The sequence below is a fragment of the Dipteris shenzhenensis genome, chromosome 15 (assembly GCF_047967505.1).
Source record: "Dipteris shenzhenensis isolate YYH24624 ecotype China chromosome 15, Dip_SZ_1.0, whole genome shotgun sequence".
Lineage (NCBI taxonomy): Eukaryota > Viridiplantae > Streptophyta > Polypodiopsida > Gleicheniales > Dipteridaceae > Dipteris > Dipteris shenzhenensis.
Window position 1 is genome coordinate 5,628,359 of NC_141610.1, and position 18,720 is coordinate 5,647,078.

General features: G+C 41.6%; 1 long non-coding RNA gene across 2 annotated transcripts; it reads left to right on the forward strand.

Moving 5' to 3' along the window:
* The first annotated feature begins 8,076 nt into the window (after window positions 1–8,076).
* LOC147893246 (uncharacterized) lies at window positions 8,077–9,203 on the forward strand. Of its 2 annotated transcripts, XR_015542181.1 has the most exons (3): window positions 8,077–8,521; window positions 8,625–8,689; window positions 9,076–9,203. It is a non-coding gene; the product is annotated as an uncharacterized LOC147893246 (long non-coding RNA). The 2 variants fall into 2 exon arrangements; XR_015542180.1 differs by lacking the exon at window positions 9,076–9,203 and having other exon boundaries at window positions 8,625–8,753.
* The last annotated feature ends 9,517 nt before the right edge of the window (window positions 9,204–18,720 follow it).

Sequence of the window (18,720 nt, forward strand, 5' to 3'; positions counted from 1 at the left end):
TCTTGTGTTTTTTTGGTTTCTAGGTTTTTAGGATTATGAAGGGAGGGGTGTTGTGAATGAAAAATTGTTAAAATGTCAAAATGATCTAATTTGACACTATGATCATTAAAGCCAATGTAGTGGTTGTCATGGTCTTGTTGTATTTCGCTTGTGGTTTGCTAAGGCTTTGATCCATGTAAAAACTTACACCTAGTGATGCTATTTATTTTCCTTTGCATTTCTCTTATTTGTATGCTAAGGCTTTGATCTACATGGAAAACTTACACCTAGTAATGCTATTTTTTCTCCTTGGTAAACTTAGTAAAACCTAAATTCAAGAAAACATTGGGTCCACAACATAATTTCTAGCATTTCACAATTGCTTATGTAGTAAGATCAAAGTATAATGCTAACGTTGAGTTATTTGCACGAAGGTTAGTCAAAACACTTTCTCAAAGTTCATAGGCCTATGGTGGTTTGTTTAGTTGATCATTAACAACTAAGGTGATTGTGGCTTGAGTATAGGTGATGGAACTAATGACGATGAGGATTGATGTTAGCGAGAGGGTACCAATTGAGGTGTTGCATGATGCCTTGTAGATTTGGTCTTGTTCCTATTGATGGCCAATCATCAAATTGTCTCCACAATTCTATGGACTATTTAAAGTGGTTTAAAAATCCATGACCTTGCATATAGGCTTGAATTGCTAGATCATTGGAAAATCTATAGCTGCTTTCACATTAGCCTATTAAAGCCATTAAAGTGGTTTTAAAAATCAGTGACCTTGCATATAGGCCTGAATTATTAGATCATTGGAAAATCCATAGCTGCTTTCACATTAGCTTATTAAATCCATTCAAGGGACCTCTTCCTACAAATCATATGTATCAAGAGGCCCCATTTATTATTGACAAAGAAGAAATACTTGAACTTGATTGCATCATTGATCATAAACAGATCACAAACCAAAAGGGGAATGTTCATGTCAAGTATTTTCTCAAGTTTAAGAACCATCCAAGAGATGATGCTAAGTGGATTGTTGAATGGTTATTTTGATGTCCAAACCTCATTAATTCCTCTAATCAAATGAACAATTGAGATCAATTGAAATCCAAGCAAGAGGGATGATACACAGTTGTATTTTCTACATTGCACTCTATGGATATTGTTTATTTTTAGTCATGTTGACTATGGCAAAGTATACCATAGAACCGCATCGAATGTAGTGGGGTTCTAGCTTTCATGGTTTAGTTGAGGTAGCCTAACTAACCTATGTTTTGATGATGCTTGATGTTAATATTGTGGGTGATTCGATGTTAATATGATGTTGCTAGAGTTATTGGTATTGTGTTTGATTATAGTACTTTGAGATAATTATATTGTGATTGATTGATTCACTGATTGCTCAAACTATTGTTAATAACTAATGTGATTGCAACTTGAGTACAAGTGATGGAGACTAATGATGAATATTGTAGCTAGAGCGAGGTTATTTGATTGAGGTGTCACACAATGCATGCTATGTAGCCATGGGCCAATTTTGTATTTCTTTGATATTGTACACCTTGAGCAAATTTTTTGTTATAGGACATAAATCATTTTGGATAAATCAAGCCCAAATACGCTATGTAAAAAGCATGCCTTATTTTGGAGGAGAGAGAATAGTTTTGGCTCCTTATTCTTTAATGGAATATCTTAACTAGTTTAGATGAGGAAGTATGAGCCACTCATCTACATGGGGAGATTGCACCTAGTTGGTTTTCGTTGGCTGTCTCTTTGTGTGTTGGTTATACCTCTCAAATTTTCAAGTGGTGCTTTTGTGTATTGGAGATTTGTACTTTTGGTTTCATGCAAGCATTGCTAGTATTCAAAGTAGATCAGTAAATATTTTATTTTATGTTTTAAAGGTATGCTACTTCATGTATTCTTGAGTGTTCTAATTGGAAGGTAAAGAAGGCATTTTTCCATGTAGTTATTAGCATGGTATTTCCTTTTCTAGTATCTAAGGTTTTGACCTTGACCATAATCCTTATGAATTTGAATGTACCTACCAATCATTGAATACTAATGTGGGATTGTATCAATCCTAAAAAAAGATTCCTCATGGAGCTAATTGTTTCCTCTTTGATTGATTCTTAAAAAATATGTCTCCTCATCTCCAATAATTGTGGGATCGTCACCTATTACCTACATTTTAGTACTAAATGTAATCGAGGTAGCTTTGTTCATAGCTCATGATCAAACTCCTAAAATAATGATGCAGATTCCAAGTAAGATAAATGATTGCAAGGCATAACCTCTCCATTCAATAGTAATATGACTTAGCAGGTAGATGATTTGACTATAGAAAATTATAGGGTGATACATTTTTAGGTATTCCTAGATCCAACCACTAATCATGTAAGGACTATATATACTACAACCACAAGTGCATGCTGAAACATTGATGTTCCCCAGCTTGTGCTATGGTTGGACCTAATGATGTCCACTACACTGGGGCAGGACCACACTGATGCATTAATGTCCTCATGCTGAGGAATGATTTGCTGATCGGAGGTGGTGATAGCTGGATCAAGGGTGGTGCAATGCGGCATGACTAAGACAATGCTAGACTATCCTGAATATTGATCTGCTGATCTGTACTACTCATGAAAATTGTGTCCAAGGTATGCCCTATGTCAGAGGTGAAAGCATCAGTGATGGATGCTAGAATGGAATCATGTGAAGAGCTGAATGCACTGTGGCATGTATCTTTGCATGCAGCAGAAGATGTGAGTGCCTTGTACTGAGGACTTACTTGCTGAATAATTATATGCTCACTGTGAACTCCTGTTGAGTATCTACATTAGATGTGATTGTAGATGGAGTCAGATCCATGAATAAAAGTGATGACTATACATCTAGAATCACATTGTGCTGATGTAGATATGAGACTACCTCATGCTGAGGGCTTCTCATTAAATATGCATGATCAGAATGCATGGGTTGATCCATGATAATATGTGAAATATGTATCTAATCGCTCAAGACCAATGAGGCTTGAGTCTGCATCATAAACTGGTACATACCAATGGTATAAGAAGGTTTTATTTCCACTCATGGATCTCGCGTCCGGAGTCATGATTGGTGTATCATCAGCTGAGTGATGTGAATAACTCCATGTTGGAGGCAGTCTGGTACTATGTGCAAGAGGATTACCCATGTACCGGTGGTGAGAGTGTCTACCCATGAGAACATTGAATGAAGGATGCCACACTGGGGGGCTTATGTTGAACTGTAAAAACCAAGTCATGTGATGGAAGAACAACTGTGTGCAAAGGATTAAGCATATAGTGAAATGATGATGACAACTGAGTGTTGGGCATAGGAAAGAGGCTGGACAAGGTTCACATATGTGTGTAGAAACCAAAGCCAAAAATAGTCAATAAATATGACTGTACATGGATGGCATGTGTGTGTGCAAGAAGAATGCAACCATCCTAAATCCAAGGAGGAGAACTCTACCAAGTGTCACCAATCCTGATGAACTACCAAATGCCAAGAGAACTGAACTGGTGTCAGATGTGTGAGTGTGTACATTGATGATAGATCCGATGGGACTGACATTGGTGGGAACTAATCGAGTAATGTGATAATGGATCTCCTCTAGGGATGTGCTATAGTCTATAGCTAGACTGCACATCAAAGCGCAAAATGTAGCAAAATAATTTTATCTGGATTCATTTTATGTGCTAGGTACGCTGTAGTCTATAGCTAGACTCCACGTCAAAGCACAAAATGTAGCAAAATAATTTTATCTGGATTCATTTTATGTGCTAGGTACGCTGTAGTCTATAGCTAGACTACACGTCAAAGTGCAAAATGTAGCAAAAGAATTTTGTTTGGATTCATTTTATGTGCAGATTTGAAGTGATGCATTCTTGTCTTGTAATTGTAAGACATTAGTAGGTTTAATGATCAAAACATCAATCATTTTTCATTACTCTATAGAATAGTATTACTCCTTATAGTAGGAAGTTTTCATTACACTAGAGAATAGTAGTTCTCCTTATAGTTGCAAATTTTCATTACACCAAAGAATAGTAGTACTCCTTGTAGTTGTGAATTTTGCTAAATATCCTTGAAGTCAATTCTACAAATGATTGCACCTAAAGGTGCAGTCCATTCATGATGATTTGTTATATGAGATGATGTACCGCTGTCGATGTACCAAGGATCCTGATTTGCTTGGTCGACTTGATAACTAAAATCATCTTTTAAATTGCAATCAATGTCTAGATACACTGTATCAGTCTTCTACATTTCCTTGTTTGCAAGAAACATATTCCCATGTGTTCATTTGCATAATGACTATGACTAGAATGTCCACCATGATGATTTCCTCTTCCGCGGAAATTCCCTCGATTGCTACTGGATTGCCCGCCTTGGTTGGACTGCTTCTTATGGCAATCTCTTTTATAGTGTCTAAACTTATGATAATAGTTGCACTGAATGTTTGACACGTTGGTGGATGCATTCCCTTGTCCTTGGAATCTTTCTCGGTTAGAATGATTTCCTCTTTATCTACCTCTGCCTTTGCCTCTACCTCTGCCTCTACTTCTGTTTGAAGCTGTGAATGCCAGATCATTAGAATGACCTTTACGTGCATGAATGGCTTGCGTCCTGAGTTCTTCACCAAGTAACACTGACTGAAGTTCTTCTAGTGTTGGTATTTTCCGTTGAATGACAATACTATGGACTAGATTATCGTATCCCTCTCCTAGTCCATTCAAGATGACTTGAACCATTTCTGCTGGATTCATGGTCTCTCCTATTGCTGCGAGTTTATTGTTATAGTATTTGATCTTGAGTATGTAAGCATGACCGGTTTCACTACTATTGCAAAAACTCTGGTTGATTTGGTTTCTCAGTGTGAGAATCTTGGAAGTGTTCTTGGACTCATAGAAAGCTGCAAGCATATCCCATGCTTCTTTTGATGTCTTGACGGTGTTGAGTTGTACTAGCATGACATCTTGCACATTCTGCTTGATCAAATAATATGCATACTTGTCTTTCTTATTCCATTCTTCATGTGCTTGGGCAATGGCAGGATCTGCTACAGGTGCAAAAATTGCTTGTGTAGCTAAAGGTCCCGCTGTAGATCTCGTTGTTGGTGCTGTGACAACAGGTGGAGTAGAGCTACTGCTGGCTGGATCGTCCAATGGTCTAGGTGTAGATCCATCGACATACGCCCATTTGTCCTGAAGAACAAGAATGGTCTCCATTTGGTATTTCCATGTGCCATAATTGGAGTTATCTAGCTTAGCATATGCCTCCAGATTGAGGTTACTAGTCGTTAGTAGACATGGTGCAAGAAATGTACTCAAAGTGTCATGAAAATCACTGTCTGAATCAACTGCAAAACACTGACTTTGGCAAGTGAAATATGAACTGTTGGTGAACGTAGAAGTGCAATATATAATTTGATTTGAATTATAAGGCTTATGGCAAATGATGCCAGGAATAGCGAAGAGGCTTTATAGGGCTTGAATAGCCAAATAGTCCTTACAATGATGGCATGTGTGTGTGAAATCAAATAATGTGCTATCTACCCACTTAACAATGTGCCAATACCACTGAAGACTGCTCATTGAACTGATGAACATCAGGTTTCAGGTAATGTGATGATGTGAAATCGTATATGAGCATAGGTACTGACTCCGAGTAGGAACTAGTTAGGAATGTGATGATGTGAAACTGTATGTGAGCATAGGGACTGCTGACTCCGAGTAGGAACTAGTTAGGAATTTCAGCATGGCTTAGATTGGTAACTCAAAGAAATTCAAATCGTGTCCTCTATGGCGCTCTAGTCTACTCTGATGTAGATCTATACCAACTGTCAATTAATGAAAGAACAACAAATAATTTCTTTTCTTTGGTTTTTTTATATGTGCTGGGTCAGATGCATCGATGTAGAGGCTAATGTGCGTGTAGGAAGTGGATTTGCCAGCAAGGCTCAAAAGTGAGTGATACTTGCGCCTAAATGTATGTGTGATGTGATGAGCACGTAGAGCACAAAAAATTGAGCGATTTTTCTTTTTAAAGCGCCCTCAAATTCTTCCTGGATAGAGAGATACGACTTGATCTAGGCGGAGGGGCAAAAAAAGGATGCAAAGTGCTCAATGATGATGTGGCACTTAGGGTCACATGAAGGGTGTGCCTACCAAGGGATGTGCCAGTGGAGCAGTGATGATGTGGCAATTGGGTGTACATGCAGTGACTGTGTGTGCCTTGCAGGGGGTCACAATGCTTAGTAGACACAGTTGAGGTGGCATAGGGGTGCTGACATGGCATTGCTTATGTGGCATGCGTTGAGGTGGTGTCACATGTGGACGTGATGTAGCCTACTGAGGTGGCATGTGCCCACGTGTCATGATGATTTGGCAATATAATCAGTAGTGATGACCTAGTAGGCGACTGGTAAATGACATGGCAAAAGGGACAAGGTGCTGAGGTGGCAGGATAGAGGCAGCCGATGATGTGGCACTTTTGAGATAAGGTCGCCACGTGGTAGATTGTTGACCACAACTTTGTGTGTGGTGACCCTAGTGATAAGATGGAGAGGGTGTGCCACATGTCAACGGGAGGATAGCCGAAATCTTCAGGATTTAGAATTTACATCATAGTTAGCCAGTAGCCATTAACCTTAAAGGACCATTTATCCCTCTATAACCTTAGAAAAAAATGAGCCTATGCATGAGGGAGGTTTCCCAATAATTTTGTTAATCCTACGCATTGCAATCCATAACTCACAAGTTCTACATTTTGCCCCTACTAGCCTACTTATAAGGGAGAATGCCAAAGAAAGGCTGAGCTGTAGCATGATCACAATTGGACATTCTAGTAAACATTGTCAACACTAAGTTGTCAAGTGTTTTTCCATCTAAGTTGGTGAATACTTTCAATTATAGCTCTTGGATATTGACTCCAATCAACTTGTTGGAAACATCCCAACTGAGATTGGACTTCTAAATGGATTGCGGAACCTAAACCTTTCCAATAATTTTTTTAGTGTTGCCATCCCTAGGAGCTTGGGTAAATGCTCTACTTTTATACTCTTTTAGAATGAGCTCTCAAGGAGCATTTCACCCGAGCTTGCCATGCTAGATTCATTTAAAAATTTAGCGAACCTAATGGGCTGAATTTAGCGAACCTTGATGAGCATAGGACTACTTCTTTGGTGTGCTATTGCATTATGAGAAGTATGCAACATAATGGATAGATGAATGCTTTTCATAACATTTTATATGCCACATTTGATCAATGAGAGCACACCCAAGTCATGCAAAGCTATCATCAATTGGATAGGAGAAAAAAAATGGAAAAGTTGAATTCAAACATCTGTCGTGGCTACTTGACTAGGTTTTAGAGTTACGGTCCTTGCATAGCCTCATTATGCAATGGCAGTTTGCAATGGTAGAGTCGGTTTGTGTGTTTGCTGTGGCTATTGGATTATGTTTTGGAGTTACAATCCTTGCATTATGGCAATTTGCAATGGCAGAGTCGAAAGAGACTGAGCTAGTAGCTAGAGGAGTGGAAACGTCCTGAGCTACCATGGTAATAGGCTATGAGTTTCTCTTTAATGCCCCCTTCATAAGCGATCCCTCTCCCCCCTCCCCCAATCTAAAGAAGCTTCCTCTTTAATGCTCGGTACCTTGGACCATTATTCTTCAATTGGAACTCCTTCCCTCCCCTGTATCCCTTAGTTCAATCATGGCCTTGCCCTCTTTCTTTTCATGCCTCCTATTTTTTCCACAACTAGTTGATAGGAATTTCCCATTTTTCAATGTGAGGGGGACATACTTTGAAGGGGCGACAATGATGGGGATCTCTTCATCAAAGGATCGCTATCATATATCTTGTCTCTACTAAGGAGAGGTTTGGGAGGACGATTGGAGATATTGTGTACATTGGATCAAACTTCTCTTATTAAGGAGAGGTTTGGGAGGACGATTGGAGAGATTGTGTACATTGGATCATAGAAGAAATATGGAGTGTTGGATAAGCACAAGTCAGTTCCAACTTCCACCTTTGTCTCAATGTCCAATCTCCTTCACGTCTCTTCCCTCCTCGCAATCAATTTCCGTCTCCTCCCTCATAGCCACCACTAGGCACACTACATTTCGTCACCACCAGGCACACTGCAGTTTGCATCGTGTGTGCGTGGGAATGGTGAAGGATGACGGCTTGGAGGGCGTGATCTCTAAGTCTCCAATGTCCAAATGCTCCTATGATCTATATATCTCCTTGGATTGTCGAAACTTTCAGTTGCGACTTATGAATCGCCACTCATCAAAACTGATGTCGCAAGACTGCAGGACTGACGAGTAGAAGAGAGCCATAGAAGTGGCACGCCGCACAAATGCAAAAGCCCATCATCCATCATCCATGACGAATTATTGCCTGTTGCAAACTGAATGTTTGGGCAGAGTTCGTAGTCCGAATTCCGGAATCGCCAGTGCCAGGTCTGATCAACAGGTTCTAAACGTAGAGTTTCATATGGTTGTTGCTAAATTTTTGGCTTTGTTTGTGTTTTGCATCCAGGTACGAGCCTCGGACGATGGTCGTTGCTAAATTTTTTGATTTGTTTGTGTTTTGTGTCCAGGTCCGAACCCTGGACGTTGGTCGTTGTTGGCTACGCCTTATATTAGTTTGAATGCTCCACAAGATGTACTATCTGATCGAACCTTTTCAGTCCAAGTCTGCATCTGCTTTCATGTATTTTTCATTCATAAACATCGGTATCTCGAGATTGAGCATTGATGCTTCATAGCTGTGTGTCTCGTGGCAAAGCCACGGGTTTAACACTAGTGATGGATTAAAGAGAAAATGTACGATCGACAAAAGTCGATTTCATGATCGACGAAAATGGATGCTTACAAAAATTGATCAACGTAAATTATAGAAAACGATCAAATTACTGATAGGACGTGGGATTTTGGTGAGCTGCAACGGTTTCCGATTTCTTCATGTAGGTCGATAGAAATCGATGAACTGCAACGATTTCGGATTTATATCAAGGTATCAACAAAAATCGATGCTTACGTCGAATGCAGGAAGACTGTGGTGCAACTAGGGGATAATTTGAAGGTAGGGAATTGAAATTGGAGACGATTCGAAAAGCAAGATGCGCGGACCCGAATGGAGGACTCTTCCAAATCGGAAGAAACCTTCTACGCCAAGGTTGCATTTGTTTCCTCATCACGTTGTCCTAATAATCTGTTGCTTGTTGCTGCCTCATCATTTAGTCCTCGCCTCACATTATCAGAATGTGCTGCACACACAACCCATGTTTGTATGCATACTCTACAAATTCAACCCCCCGTTATCGTGAATTGTTATAATGTGCCGCAACAACGCGCGGGGCGGGTCCCCTACTAGTAGCCTATTAGGAGGGGCATACTTTACATGATATATCGAGAGAGAGAGAAACAAAAGGATAAAGGCAAACGCGTAGTTGATACGTGTTTATAACGCGTGTGGAATGCCAAATCAAACAACAAAACGTAAACGCGTAATCTGCAAAAAAATGGTCTCCAAAAAAATGACAAATGATCATGTTCTTTGAGCTTGACAACAAGTTGACCCGTGTCGGGATCAGGATCGTAAATTTTGGAAGTCGACAAGTTGCATCTACAATTATACCCGTTTTCTCTGTCGACTTGTATCCGTCTGTATCTTGTCATGGCGGCCTCACGATATGCTCCATCGACCCCCCTTTGCCTCTTCCTCCTACCTTCCAACGTGGACTTGTAGCTTTGCATGGGACCCTCATAGACTCTACGGAGTCAGGAACGAAACCTTCCCCATAACGTTTATCGTTTTCACGTTAACAACATTTTGTTTCAACTTTCTACCCTAGAAGCTCCTCCCTGATGCCATCGAGTACCTTCAATACCTTCGATATTCTCCAATTCCACTTCCTCCACGCTCCAGGTCTTTTGTCTCTTCCTCAAGCTGCGTGGTTGCTCCAGCTCTGTGGTGAGCTGTTCCACCAGGTGCAAGATCCTTCGTTGGAGTATAGCACCGTTGAGCACCTTCACTTGCGTTGGAGCAACGGACTAAGATATCACCTTCTGTCCTTAAGGAACAAGGTAAGGGATTGGAGACTGCGCCATGCCCGACAACGAGCTGGAGCTTCTTGAGCTTGTTCTCACATACACGTTTTGATTAGGCATCATCCAATCTCACGAACGTCAGCTTGCTTCCATAAGGGGGCTTGGGAATGCCAAAGCACGCTCTTGTATTGTCTTCAAACACAAAAGCTGCACAAGAGTAGCTCTTGCACTCAATGTAGGTGCTGTTGTAGCCCCCGTCCCATGGCCAGCTATTGTAGCCCCTCGCGTGGAGGCGTAGGAAAAAGCGCATGAATTTTTTGCAAAATGGGGGCGAAGCAGGAGGTATTTGGAAGCTACAAGAAGCTTAGCTATTTTGGAGAACGGCTGAAAACTAGAGCTGCTGCAGGTTTTCGCGTGCAAGGTGTCGCACAATGTAGTGCATCGTTTATGGAGGCTTTGTATCCTTGTATGGAGGCTACGCCCTAGGCAAGTTACGAACCTTTCATAGCCAGCTGTTGTTTCAAGTATGAACCAAAGACTGTGTGGTACCTATATTTCTAAGCGTAGTTCTCTCAGTGCAGGTCGAGCGTGGAGCGTTTTTCTTTTGGAGGAAGGTGTTTGCAAGCCTATGCATTCATTGTTGGAACTGGCGTAGGGTCCGCGATGTCAGGGAGTAGTGCGAGGGGCCAAGGTGAATGGAATTCGATCACCTTGAGTGGGATATGGAAAATGGGGTATGATGCTCAAGCATCGTTGGGAAGGAGAGGGCCTGATGATGGACCCCATCTCCACGTCCAGCTCAAGAGCTTTGCACAAAAGACAAAATCTACCCGATGGAGATTATCCTAAGGCCACTGTCCCACTATGCCCAACCAATGTGAGTCAGCTAACCTAACATGCGCCCCTTCGAATCTCTGACCTTCAGGTGCCAAATGAGTGGCTATCTCTCAAAATCCTTTGTGCATGAGAGCCTAGCCCAAACGAGTCCTCTCGCCAATCTCTGGCACACTCTGTAAGGACTCCTCATCAATGGAGAACCCTTCTCTGCCAAGGGAGCCTCGGAGAAGATCCACCTGTAGGACTACTGCAATTAACCTCATGTGCGAGGAGTGTTCCCAAGACGCCCTCGCTGTAGGAGGAGCTTCTAGGGTTCAGCTCCTAGGGTGAGGCCTCTCACTACCAGCTTGCCCAAGAGGGCTCTGCTCTGCATCTCTGGATCAATAATGCCTAGTCCACCCTATGCCTGAGGTAAAATCATAGTTTGCCAAACCACTCTGGCTCTGATGTTCCGCGTTCCATTCGATCCTAACCAAAGGAAGTTCCACACCAAGCATTGTAGCTATCCCATGTAACCAATGGAAAAACTAGCAAGAGGCAATATACTAGGTTGTGCCAAGAAGGACTTGGTTAACCACTAATGCCCAACCTACAAGCGAGAGTTTGGTTGAGCTCCAGTACAATAGCTTACGCCGAACACTCTCTAGGACTGGGCTGAATTACTGCTCTGCTGAGATGTCAATGCCACCCTGGCAGCCCAGGTACCTCTTTGTCTCCCCTCTTGAGATCCCACCCAAAGCCAAAGCCTAGGTACGTCTTTGTCTTCCCTCTTAAGATCCCTCTTGAGATCCACCCAAAGCCAAAGCCAGCTCCCCAATCTAACACCTCTTGGATCTCCTGTGGGCTTGTGAAGAAACCAATAGATTTGGTCTAATTTATGCAAGCGCCCAAGGCCTCACAATAAATGGACATGGCGCCTCAAGTCCTCTCTGGACTAGATGCTGAGCTGTCCACATAGAGAGCTGTATCATTTGCTAGCTCCTCCTCTTGCTGGATCTGAAGCCTCATCCTCGTAAGGCCAAGTGCTTGAGAGTGTAGAAAGTAACTGAGGGCCTCCACTACAAAAAGGAATAGATAGGGGCCCAAAGGACAACCCTATCTCACTGAACAAGAAAGAGGGAAGGCCTTTCCTATGTGTCCCTCAATAGTCACCTAGCTAGAGCTACTCACATAAAGAGCTGAAACCCTTAGGTGGAGCTGCTTGCATAAAGAGCCGATCCATCTCTCCGAGAAGCCAAGTCTCTACATGGTATGCTCCAAAAAGGACCACTCCACTCCATCATATGCCTTCTCAAAATCCAGAAGGATGGTGACAGGTTGCGACCCCTCCCTGGACCACAATCCAATGCCTCCCATAAAGTGACTTGATGTTATCCAAGATGCTACGTTCCTGGACAAATTTGGTCTACGTCTTGTGAATGATGTCTGGTAAGTGGGGTCTCAAACGCAAGCTCAAGACCTTGGCCAAAATCTTCTAAGTCGCATCAAGAACGATGATCGACCCTTCACTAGTAGATGTTTGACCTATCTCCGCCCTTCAGAATTAGGCATATCCATATCCTACTCAAGGAATATGGGAGGGATTCAGAGTTGAAGATCTCCTAGCATGCTAACTTGAGTGGGGTAGAGATATACTCCCAAAAGCACCAAAAAAAGCTTAGAGTGAGGCCGTCCTCTCCGAGGTACTTTTGGACTAGAAGAGCCTCTAAGGCCTCCCAAAGCTCCTCATTAGTAAAGGGCGCCTCCAAACATTTGCTAAGACTCTCCGTAATAAGCAAGGGGGCCGTTCTCCCATACCGCCTCTCTAGCCAAAAGAGTGGTCTCCCAAAGCTCCTCATCAGTAAAGGGAGCCTCCAAACATTTGCTAAGACTCTCCGCAAACAACTGAGGGGGCCCTTCTCCCATACCGCCTCTCTAGCCAGAAGAGTGGTGGCGAAGCCTCCTTTGATTGAAAGAGTTGACAATAATAGACCATGGTTATCTAGAGGATCTCTTAAGGGTTAGTGTGTGTATGCTCCTGTGAGTCTCTGAGTCGCTAGAGCTAGATCCCTGCAAGCCATTCCTTTGATCGGGAAGAGCTGTTTGGTCATCCTGTCACCCTGGTGGACCCATCTAACCCAGGAAGAGTGATGAGAGAACTTTGCTCTGTAGACCTCCAAATCTTATAGCTCCCATCGTACGCACTCTAAGCGGTCCCTAAGCCACTAGGAGCCTATATCCTGCTCCCCGAGTTGCTTGATAGATGCTAGGTCTCACCGAAATGCTCTCTCCCGCTTCTGAAGTGTAGCTCTCCATCTAAAAGCCTAGCACTGCAGCTCTTGACTGCTAAGCTGAATCCTTTCATCCACCCATACTGCCCACTCCTTAAGGGGTCTTGTTTCTAGAGCTCCATTATTGCATGTTGTACCTCCACCTCCTATAGAAGATCATCTAGTATGTGGACCCCCTTTTAAGGGGTCTGCGATGGGGTTTCTCCAGGTGAAGGACTGCTAAAGAGTGGTCCAACATTGTGGTACCTACTAGAATGCTAGTGGAGTGCCTCAAGGTAGAGCCCAGTCCCCTATGTAGAATCTACCTAGGTGGTCCCGTCATGGTGGTGCTATCCAAAGGAGTATGCAGGCTGCCTGAAAGCCTAGTAAACTTAGGCTTGTGCCATGGATACCTGTCTCATTGATCGCAAAAATAAAATGCTCCCAGGTACTACTCTCCCCAATTGGCATCTCTGCGAAAGAGGCTCCTCCTTGCTTATCCTCCATGAACTCAAGGTTGTTGGTCACCGTCACAATCCATGAGTCCATCTTCGGTAGGCAATTTGTGAGCTGCCGCCAAAAAGCTGGCTGGTGCTGCCTGCAAGTGGGTGCATACACATTCATGATAACAATTTAGGCCACTCCTACCGGAAGATCCATCCATCCTACATGAACTAGTATGAGCCTGCCTTGTGCAAGTACCTCTAGGGCCACTGCCTGGGATGCTGATATCATACCCCTCTGCTCCTACCAATTGTGGGGGACCAAACCTATGAGGCCCTCCCAGAAAGGGGATGGTGTCGGTGTGTGATGTCTGCTATTTAGAACATGTGCTCTTAAATCAAGAGGAAGTCAACTAGTCTAATTACCAAAGCTCGCTGCTGCAATTCTTGACAGAGAATCAAATATTACAGCTGACTATGTGCACGGTCACGAAGCCCATGCATGTTCCAACTTACCACTATCAAGCTCATGGGGAAGGGGCTGCAACAACGAATAGGGCTCACCTATGCTGGGAGCCCACTCTAGAAAATCAAACTTCAGTGACTTTGCCAGAGGTTTGGAGGGAGAGTAGTCTATATCCATGCATCAACGAACCAGGGTCACCACTGGCTCAATCCTGACCCTCCATGCTCAATACTACACAAAGTAAATGCATATGCCAAAACTATTGGCCTACTACTGAAGTGTCCAGTCGTGGGGCTGTGTGAATACAATCTGGTGGCAAGCGGATCACTGATAGTGTTGATTCTAGCTTCACTGGTGGAGAGAAGCCAAGTTGAAAATATGTAGAAGCACCATGAGCGAGCCACATTTCCATGCCCTGTGGCCCCATCCACTCGTCCATCATATGGTATACTTGATGCATACATCTAAAATTGATTATTTTAAAAATGCAACAATTTGTCTTGCAATTTAGGCACAGTTGCTAGATATATTCAAACAATTGACCTCGCATCTCAACTAGCTCTGTGTTGCTAACAAAACTTCCAACAAGGTCAATTGAATCCTTATCCACCATGGATCTAATTTGCTATTCAATAATTGACAAATCTACTCCTTTTTCTTTTTAAAAACATTCTCCCCTACTACTTTGCCATTTGTCAATGCAATTTCTTCTAGCTAACGAAAGAAATCCTTCTTCGTTTTAGATAGCCATGTAGTAATCTATGATGGGTCTATGATTCCATATTTTTCCTTTGTTCAAGTCTCTTTCAATTTCAAGGCATGCGATTCTATCCCTTACTTCTATGCTTTTGATTGTTGTACTACAACTCTTGTTTTCTACATCTTTAATTCTAACTCCTACTAAGTGATTTGTTCTTTTGCTTATTCTTCTATTTCAATACTTGCCACTCCATATGAATTTATATATATATATCTATAGTTGCTTACTATTTTGCTGATCTTTGAGTTTTCTAAGAAGTTGAATAGCTCTAGCAGCATTTGAGAAATAAGTTTCTTCAATTTTCTTTAATTGTAATACATGCTCTATTTTAGCCTACTCTATTTCAGGGCTCTCTGTCTTATACTATATCTAAGCTAGGCATTGGATCTATGCAATTTACCAATTCAACTTCTTTTTCAGTGATAGGCATTGGATCCCACCTTTTTAGTGACCTACAGCTTTGGTTTCTCTTCCTCAACAATTTTAGAGGAAGCTCCTCTTTTTCAATCTTATCTTAATGCTTTTCTTAGGCGTAGACTTAGTTCGATGTGTGTCTATTTCCATGGGTACGATTGGTGCATTAACACTTTTCTTTCTCTACTTTTAAAAAAAGAGCTCTTTAGGATCCATAGTCCATAAGAGCTCTTATAGTTTTAGCTCTGTTATACCCCTCAACCAAAGCATCTTTATCTTCAATATCTTCATTCTATGAAATTATCAACCCTTTCTTGCATTGATTGATAGTCTATACTAAAGAGAATAAGACAAATAGAATAGATTTCATCTTGGAATGGTGGAGATTGCATCTTTTGTCTATGCCTAAAATTTCATCCATGATTTTGTCATGTACAAGACCTTCCTAGTAGAAATTTTCACTTGCTCTACAAAATACAAGAGTGATTAATTGTCTTTGGACATACAGTCATATTCTATCCAACAACAATACTCTCTCCAAAAACTAAAGATACTAATTACATTGATCCTTTCTACAATGTTTGATCATGAAATACCTATCTTGTGCATTGACTTTGCAAACTCCTAGATCATTAACCCATCAGGGCAATGAGATGGGGCTTTAAATGGAGTAAGGATTTAAACATAATTTAAACATATGTGACACTAATTGGATTGTAATAGGCATCTATGGTGTCAAAAAACATTGTCTCTCCTACAAATAATGGAATTGTTCCACTACATGCATATTCATAGCCCACATCCACCAAGGCTACTTTTGGTACTCATAAAGACCCAATTTTTCTAGCCAAATTCTTTTTGTGTGATAGATTCTTCCAAGTGCTACATAAAATTGAGTAGAGATGTCATGTTCCAACGTTTTAGATGATTGCTCAGCCAACTCTATAGAATATTTCTCATCACTGTGTAGTTGATCGGTTTGACTATGGAGACTCTTGTGAGCAAAGAAGGAAACCTTTCTCTTTCCCATCATGGTAGACTCTACTTTGGAGTAGGAAACAAGTTGGATACTAGACAAACTGATACTAGTAGTCCCCTCTCATAGGTTCTCTTCAATTGGTACTTGATTGATTGTGCCTCTCATGTTGGATTGAGGGAAAGTAGAAGCAAAAGCTTGCATAGGGAGTTTAGAGGCAAGGACATTAAAAAATTAAAGCTGATGATAGATTTGAGTGACATGAGAACTCAAGTGTCTGATTTGAAATATCCAGATGTGTAAGTGGTCATTCAACAAAATCTAGCAAAAATCACCTTGTTTAATCCCAAACACACATTCAACTATTGGAGCCAACTAGATTATGTTTCCTTGTATCTCAATGTATGGTTTCAAGAAACACCTACTAATTGGCTTTTTCGACATATTTGCATGAAGACCCATGACCTAGAATGTTACCTATCCAAAATTTTGCATAATCTAAAATGGTCCATTGTATCAAATTTCTAGTTTGCCCAAAAATCTTCCTAGTCTATTTGCTTTCCTTGGAATTTTTAAGATTAATATTTTGGCTCACCCAAGCCTTCATTTTCTCCTAGTTGTGTATTGACTAAACAATCGGTCTTCATCTAGATATCATCATAATTTCACCGACTCTAGAGTCCTTTGCTACAACTATCGATCTTCATCTACTTGTTATTAGAATTCTACCAACTCTTCTAGACATATATTTTTCAATGCAATCCATAATATTGGATGAAATGAAACCCATTGGAACCATTACTTCTAATCCATACACTAATTGGAGTGGAGTCATGGATGAATGAAGTTTGAATGCTACACCCACAACAAAGAATCCAATTTTGTGTCTCAATCTTTCCTAAATTTGGAAACTGTGAACTTTAGGATTCTCTTCAAAAGTTTGTTGCTACTCTCTACCGTGCAAGATTCAATGAAGGAAGAGAAGAGAAGGAAGGAAGGAGGGAGAGGGAAATGAGAGCAGGAGGGAGAGAAGATCAAGGGAAGGGATGAGTGGCGATCACAAGGAAACTTAACAAGAGAGAGCCAGAAGACTCAATGCAAGAGAACGAGGAGAAGAAGAGAACTTCTATTCCATCTTGTAAGTACACAATGAAGACCAAAGTCACACTTTTGGCCTTATATACATATACACATTTTGAAGGGAGGGCTAACCCTTGTACTCTCATGTACCTCTCATTCCTCATTTTACAACCAACTTGGGACCAGTTCCAAGGGAATTATCATCTACTACTCCTCGCGTTCTCTCTACATTTTCACATTCTTATCATGGTACATGAACTATTAACCATTGTGGCCATTAACATGCCCCCTTCTTGTTCACAATCCATCCATGGATTGTGTTCAGTGCATGATGTTTGATTTGAGGGTATTGTTCATGATTATGTAGTGGTCAAATGTTCTATGGGAGATGTGACAAAATGAATGTAGCAGCTTCTAAAAATGTGTCTCAAATATGTCCTTGAAGGTCTAGGTGAGATGATCGTAAAGATTTTGGTCACACACATACAAGTGCATCACTTGAGGGAATAAAGGGCCCTCATTTAAGTCAAATTCAATTTCAGTGTGCAGTCATTGGTAATGTTCTTCCACCAGTAGATCAAGAGTGGTTAGGTCCTGAAGCAAAATGATAAGCAATCGAAAAAAATGCATAGTGGCCACAACTGCTTGATTAGGGACTGTTTGGCGAATGTAGCATATAACTCCTCCATTTGGGTGGCCAGAGCTACGAACGTGTCCAGTTCTAGGAAGTCAAAAATGAGGGAAGTTGTATGCAATATTTGGGTCTGCTTCCCTCAGCTTATCAAAATTTGGCCAAGTCCAACGTTGGCATAGTGGCATGTATGTAGGGTAAATTTGCTGTTCAAGCCCCACATAGTAGTAGGATCTCCAAAATGCTGCATGTTTCAAAAATGTAACCCGCCACATTGAGGTTGGAGACCAAGCATCACCATTGCTCGGGGTACATAGTTGTATGCAGGCCCGCTATATCCACCCCATGTTTGCCGATCATGCTCCCATGGCCATTTACAGAAGCTACATCATATGAGCTCAATGAGAGCTCTCTCCTGCATTATGTCCTTGCGGGTGAGATGAAGCTTTGTAGCTTTCCTTTCCATCTATTTACATCCTGAATGAAGTGATTGCTTTATACCAGGTATCATGGTTGGCGAGAGTGGATTCTAGCAGTTGCTGATCTTCTTCATTTGGTGGGTGTTAGGCTACTTCTTCTTCAAGCTCCTCTTCATAGGGTCCCTCTAGGTCCGGAGAAGAGCATGGGTTTAAGGATGTACCATTGCTTGGTGCCCATGTCTTTGTGCCCCTCTCCTTCAATAGGTTATTGATACATGTCTATGGTGCCATGCTATGAGGTGGAAGGCTATGCAGTTGGATGTGTGCTCATGTGGGTGCCTGTGATTATGGAGCTTGGTAGGTGCTAA